This window comes from Euprymna scolopes, chromosome 7 (genome assembly GCF_053919585.1).
Source record: "Euprymna scolopes isolate OS-2025 chromosome 7, ASM5391958v1, whole genome shotgun sequence".
In the NCBI taxonomy this organism is placed as follows: domain Eukaryota; kingdom Metazoa; phylum Mollusca; class Cephalopoda; order Sepiida; family Sepiolidae; genus Euprymna; species Euprymna scolopes.
Window position 1 is genome coordinate 18,163,733 of NC_136488.1, and position 7,645 is coordinate 18,171,377.

At 36.6% G+C, this 7,645-nt stretch overlaps 1 pseudogene; it reads left to right on the plus strand.

The window, feature by feature from the left end:
• Nucleotides 1–5,308: 5,308 nt before the first annotated feature.
• Nucleotides 5,309–5,425, plus strand: LOC145280452 (5S ribosomal RNA; annotated as a pseudogene).
• The last annotated feature ends 2,220 nt before the right edge of the window (nucleotides 5,426–7,645 follow it).

Below are 7,645 nucleotides of genomic sequence, written 5' to 3' on the forward strand. Positions count from 1 at the left end.
ATAGAGTACGAGCGTGTCTGTTTATTCATTTTATTTTATGTTTATTCATATAATTTTATTATATAAATTATTGGTTATATATATATATATATATATATATATATATATATATATGTGTGTGTGTGTGTGTAACCAATAATTTATATAATAAAATTATATGAATAAATAATGATAAAGGCGGGTGTCTATTTAAATAGACATTCCGACGAGTTATTTACTGGCGTCGATTCCATGGTCGATTGGGAGAACTGCCGACTGTCAACACGACAGTTCTAGGTTCAATCCTTGGCTTGGGAGAGATGCTTGTCTAGCGGCACTGATGAGTTGTGATAGAACGAAACAGGACTGTATGTCGATGACTACAGATATATATATACATATATATATATATATATATATATATATATATATAAATAATAAGAAAAATGTTGCATACTATTTGAAGGCACTTGTTTTGAATAGTAATTTTCTCCACTCTTTATTTGTGCCTAAATATTTTGAAAACATGTGTCAGGAAAATGCTAAAATCATTTTTATCTCCTTTTGTTGGTGTTGTAAGTCCAATAAAAATAGTTTCATCAGGATAGTCAGTTCGTAGTTTTTTTTTTCTTTTTTCCATTTTGTTGTTATAGAGGAAGTAAGTCCTGGAGAAGAAATAAAAAAATACGAGCTGTCCATTTTTGAGGTGTGCGTTAGCTCCAGTTTCGAGCAGGAATATGAAATAAGAAAATAGTTGCACGCTATTCGAAGACACTTGTTTTGAATAGAAATTTGAATATTTTGAAAACTTTTAAGTGCCAGGAAAATGATAAAATTATTTTTATGTCCTTTTGTTGGTGTTGTAAGTCCAATTGTTGACTATGATAATTAAATACCTACTAGTGTTTCATCCTTTCGAGAATCATCAGTGCAGTGTGTCACGATAAACACCAGTCGAAAGATTTGAACCCTGGCAACGGAAGTCATGTCTGGCTTCATTAGTAAGGACCAGAACCATTCGGCTACCGTCAACCGCGGTAAACAGTTGAAATTTAAAGATTTATTTTTTTTAATACTTTTAACGTCAGTCCGAGTGATCTAATCATTATATGGCTATCTACGCGTGCGCGCACACACACACACGCGCGCACACACACGCACACACACACACACATATATATATTTATTCATTTCCTTTTTAATTTTTATATTATAGCCATTTGTTTAATTTTTCTTATCTATCGTATATATTATCAGCACTATTAATACATTCAGTATTAATAATCTTTTTTTACTCACGTTCACCCCCAAATAAGGCATATCGCCACGTTTTTTTCTTTTTTGACACAGTGATCACCACTTATCAAGGCCCGGAAGCCACTCAGGGACAAGGGTCATTGCAAGTACATTACGTTATGTGGAGATTTGATGAATTGTTTACTTAAGGGGGCAGTTCATTAGGAATTTGTTATCATTGGACTTGAAGACCTCCAAGTTGTAGTCCGGTGGGAAGCAGGCAGACGGAGGAGAGTTCCACAGGCGTGCACTTCTAAGAAAGAAGCTTTGTTCATGGAATCCACGTTTTGATTTAGACACAGATAAAGAGTGGAGGAAATTTTTCACAGTGGATTCAGCTAGACGGGTGTTTTTCGTGAAAGATTGGCGAGGGGGACCAGAGATTGGAGTTCAGACGAGCACCTGCCATGGAAATAACGATAAAACAAGGCTCGCAACGTCTCTTCTGTGGGAGAGAGGTTGCAGGGTAGAGAAAAGGCCATCCCCCACTAAGCCACGAAGTCTATTTTGTACTGTGTCGAGGCAGGATAGGCTGTTTTTAGCAGCTCCTGCCCAGATATGGCAACAGTATTCCATCCTTGGACGTACTTGGCTTTTATATAGATAGAGAATTGCATCAGTAGTGAGATATCTTCTGGAGCGGTAGAAGGATCCCACCATCTTTCCAGCGACCTTGGCAACAGACTTGATGTACGTGTTCCATTTCAGATCAGGAGTAAAGGTCAAACCCAGAAGCTTGTCAAAACACGGGGCCTCACCCAGACGAGAACCATCCATCACAATTGATGCCAGATGGGGATCAGAGCGTTGATGATGTAAGGATAGAAGTTTGGCTTTGGATGCATTAAAGGAAACAAGCCACGTCTTCCCCCACCGAACCACGTGCTCGAGATCAGAGGAGAGAGAATCAGAGAGAACTTTGTCATTTACAGTCTTTGATGTGTTGCCGTAGATGGTCGTGTCATCAGCATAGATGTCAACGAATGATTTAAGTATGTGTTTTGGGAGGTCATTGATGTAGATCAGTAAGAGAGTTGGGCCGAGGATTGACCCCTGAGGGACTCCAGCATTTATATTGCAGGCCTCCGATTTTTGTCCGTCTACCACCACTCTTATGAGCCTATCGAAGAGAAATGATTTAATGATTGAGAAAAAATTTCCAGTTATACCGTAGCTGGAAATCCTGTGAAGTAGACCCTTATGCCATACCTTGTCGAAGGCCTTTGATATGTCAAGAGCAATTGCCCTAGAAAGGAAGCCTTTGTCAAGAGAGTCACTAATCCTGTGGGATATAACCGTCAGTACATTTGCGGTAGATCTTGCAGAGCGGAAACAATATTGTGTGTCACTAAGAAGGATGTTCCTGCTGAGGTGGTTGACTATTTCTCTATTTAATATGGATTCCAGCAACTTACTCATAACACACAGGAGACTTATTGGTCTGTACTGAGAGGGAGATGACTTATCACCTGAATTCTTAAATACAGGGCAAACTGATGAGGTCTTCCAGGGAGTCGGAAAGCACTTCTCCTTAAGGCAGCGCTTTAATAGTTTCGTAAGTATGGGAGCAAGTTCTGGTTGAAGCTTTTTTAACACTATAATTGGGATGCCATCAGGGCCAGTTGCTTTACTGGAATCTAGGTTCTTGATTAGCTTGGCGACCTCATGCACGGATATTTGTATGTTACCTAGCTTGTTCTGTGTTATAGGAGGAAATATGGGGAGTTGATGGCCTTCGTCGCATAGGGTAGAATTAGCTGCAAAGTTCTTGGTAAATAGTTTGGCCTTGTCTGACGCTGACGAGATGACCTCTGGTCCATTGATAATGGTTGGGATAGAACGCACACTTCTGTTCAGGATCCTATTTGTTATTTGCTAAAACTGGTTGGAACCAAGCCGCTGATCAGCTACCTTCGATTTAACAGACTGGGCATATAGCTCTCTTGCATTTTTATTACTCTTTTACAGTGGTTGCTGGCAGTCATGAAAGCAGCTTTAGTCTCAGTGCATCTATTACGTTGGTAGCTATGGAAAAAGTGATTTCTGTGCGCGATAGCAGCAGCACATTCTGGGGAGAACCATGGCTGGCTGTTAGGCTTTTGTTGGAATTTTTTTAGATGGTATGAATTGGTATATGCCTACAATTAACCATTCGGTCAGATCTGATACTATAGAGGCCCCTTCCTTTTTAAACATGGAGTGCAGAGGTAAATCAGATATGAATGTACGGAAGCTATCCCAGTCAGCCATAGAGTATCGGTATACAGTACGGTGGAGGGGTACGTCCGGGGACTTATTACATTTCGTTTTTATCTTAACTGATACGAGGGAGTGGTCGGAGGATCCTAGAGGAGAATGAACGGAACATGAACATAGCCCAGGGGAAGTTGAGAGAAAAAGGTCTAGGAGGCTTGCATATTGACCGGGTTAATCGGGCACACGGGTGGGTTCGCAAACTATCTGAGTGAGGTCATAAGCAATGGCAAAATCATGACAGAACCTCCCCTCATCCTCTGTCTTATTTGAATGGGTTAGCCATTCCACGTTATGGACGTTGAAGTCACCACAGATGTGGATGTTAGCCGAGGGATGTGCAAACAGTATGTGGTCTATTTTCTTAGATATGCTCTTAAAGATAGTAACTCCGCTGTTGTGGGGCCTATAGAGGGCAAATATAAATGCAGTGGTGTTAGCAAGTGCAACCCTGAAGCACATATAGGGTAAATTAGGATCTTCTCTAGAGATATCCCTGCCACACAAGAAGCCATCCTTAATGTAGGCACATATTCCATGCCCATGGCGATCTTGGGGGTCAGATTTAGCTGTTAAGTTAGAGTATCCGTTAATTATGAACTCATCTAGGGAAGTGGTCGGCCCTATTCCAATTTCACTTAGAAATAATATGTTCGGTTTCGTCTCCTGTAATTGGGTTTCAACCTCTGGAAAGTTGGAACGTAGACCTCTGATATTGGAGAAGGAGACCTGGTAGTAGGAGTCTACGTTGGAAGATGGGTTTCTAGGTTTTATTTATCTTGGTGTGATTCTACTTTTATTAATTTATCATGCCTTCTACAGTTCCACCTAGCATGCACCTTACTATTTCTTATTGTAATATCAGCGGTCTCAGGTCAATCTTGCCCGATGTTCAATCCTATCTTTTACTTAAGTATCCTCACATAAGAATACACTTGTGCTTAATTTAATAAATTTAACATTAAATTTCTTTTTCAAGCTTTCTATTAAGATTATGTCTGTGTATATTTCTTATCGGGTTGTTTTTTGTTAGACAAATGTAGATTCTTCTATCGATAGCAATGATATATAAGTAGATGGTTATTTGATTCTTGTCCGTTTAGACTCCTTCACGCATTTGCATGGTCTTGTTGTTTTTCTTCACAAGAATCTCCCCAGCCTTAAATTTTATTGTTTTTTTTATCTGCTTGAGGTTGTTTTTGCTGCACCCCGCTTCCTAGTTGTCCTTTTTATATCGTTCTCTCGGTGAATTTAATAATCACCATTCTGATTAGTGCACGCACGGACCTTGCTGGTGAATTTTGCCTTAACTTTACTCTGTCTCATGACTTGTCCCAAATTGTTACCTTCCCTACGCATTTTCCTGATAATGACTTTCATCAACCATCTACTCTTTATCTTTTTCTCACTTCTGTTTCTGAATCATGTTTTATTTCCTCTTCTTCATTGGGTTATTCTAATTATGCCTTGTCTCCAGTGACTTTCATTAAAAAAAACATGTACTGACTTAGTTCACAATACATTGTAGTCTACATTGCAACGTAAAGAACCTACTATTGATTTCATAAATTATTTTTTTATATAATGGCTTGAATTAAAGGTTAAAATTTTAAAGTCTAGTATTAGGGTTCAATTCTACTCTAAACAAAGACAATTATTCTGTCATATCAAGTAACCTAATGTTGATTGTGACACACACACACACACGCATATATATATATATATATATATATATATATATATATATATATATATATATATATATATATATATATATATATTATATGGCATAATCGCGTTGACACACCTGTTCTTATCAGATCACTGAAGTTAAGCAACGTCGAGCCTGGTTAGTACCAGATGGGTGACCATTTGGGAATTTTAGGCGCTGTATGTGCTCTCTGCTTATCTCGGCATTTGTTTCCAGTCATCCTGTACACACTTCACTGGCCACTGGTATTAAACAATGTCGACTAAGCAGAGATATGGCTGGGGATTGCGCATCTCCTGTCACAAAAATTTAAAGCTCAGGCACCCCTTCGTGGGTATCCATAATCTGTCAAAGTGTGTGTGTGTGTGTGTGCGTCGTAATAAAAACACGTGTCTAAAAATATGATATACAAAATACACAACAGAGGAGGGTGAACTAGGGCGTAAGTGAACCATTTTGATTGTCCCAGATAATAATGTGCCAATCGTATATAAATCGCTACACATATTATTTAATTATATATTTTATTCTATTTAAGTTATATTCTAACTATTGTAAAAATAAACATTCTCAAGATGAGAAAAGTAATCCAAATAAATCAGAAACATGATCCATAGTTTCTTTATGAGTCTAGAAATATATGTGTGATAAGTATTGAACTCTGATAACTGAAACTATAGTCTACGCGGATATTTATTAGAATAATTTTGCACGGCACCGACGTTGACAAAAAAAAAAGAAAGAAAAACAAAAGCTGTACATTCTCCTCGGAGTTCACTATGGCGGCATGAATGCAAACTAAAACCCTGCATTGGAGTGAGTTTACACGTCATTTTTGCGGTCGTCAATGGAGACGAAGTTTATAAACCGATCGGATTGTTTCGTATTAATAGACAGCGTTGAATGGCGAATGTGCTATCTCGAATCAACAAGTCATGTGTCGCTGATTGCAGAAATGTATCGCTGATTAGAATGGGCATAATTATATCTCTGTTTATTTGCTCACCTCCTACTGTGCTCCTTCCATAACGCATTTGATATGCTCAGTGATTTGAGATGATACATTGATTTGAATTGTAAAATAACACTCCAAGGACTTGAACATCTATTATGCATAAGAGCGAATGTCTCTATGTCTTCTATATTGAAATAACAGCATCATTTCTATTGCTGCAGATTTTGTTGACAGATGTAGTTGCCAACGTTTACACCTGAATAAATTAGTTCAACGACAGAAACATGAAAGTCACATTTAAAGGTTAACGTCGCCACTATCTACTTCAGCTTCATTTTTGACATGGGAATATCCTAACTCTTAGCTTTGATGTAGCGCATGTCCATAACCAATTGTGATCCTTGTTCTTTTAACAATGTATATTAACCATGTACTTTAGTTTATATTTAAAGGAATTGATGCTTGAAGTGCTTTTAGAACTTTATAGCGAGTAAACTCTCGAGGTATTTATGTCATGATAACATAGAATTTTCAACCATCGGGAAATCGAAGGTTTCAGCTCGAAAATAATTTGATTACTGTTTGAGCGTCGTTTGAAGTCTGCCATTTTGAAAACCAGAAATAGGAAGTGAGAATTAGTATTACAGGAAATCTACTTGGAACACTATTCCGGAAAACTGGAGCATAATCCTAAATATTGTGTCGCAGGAAAATACTTATTTTAAACGAACAGAAAAAAAATGAAACAAGTGAAGGCTGAATAGAGGGAAGGTGAATAAATTAACTCTTTTCACCAAAACAATGAAGTGTTTTATTTTAAAATAAGTATTTGTTCTTTTTTTAATCTTTTTTATTTTGATAACAAACAATAGTGTTTATAATTTATGTAAAAATAAAAACCCCCCGAAATATAACGAAATTAAAATGAAAAATTTATCATAAAAAAATAGAATTATTAGCGGTTAACTTTTCGGATTATGGGTATTATCAAACTTTAAAAGAGAAATTCAAATAGAAAGTAAAAAGGGAAAGAAAATCCGAAAAAACGCTTAAAAGTTCACGACAAAAACACAGATGACTGGTTTTGTTCCGGAGTGGCAGAATAAAAGTAGATTGATAGTTTTTAAATACAAGAGCAGATATTATAGGTTTTATACATTTACCTTTTTTTCTTGTATCACATCCAATTTCCCTGGGGAACAGGCAAATAAAGACTTTCTAACATTAAATAGTCACAAAAAAGACAAGTAAAAACAACAACAACAACAACAAAAACAGTAATAAAAAATAAATATAACAATAATAATATTAAAAATAACAATAATAATAACAATATAATAATATTAACAGTAATAATAATAACTATATTAATAGCAATAATAATAACATTAATAAAATAATAATAACAATTATAGCAATAACAATAATAATATCAATAACAATATTAACAA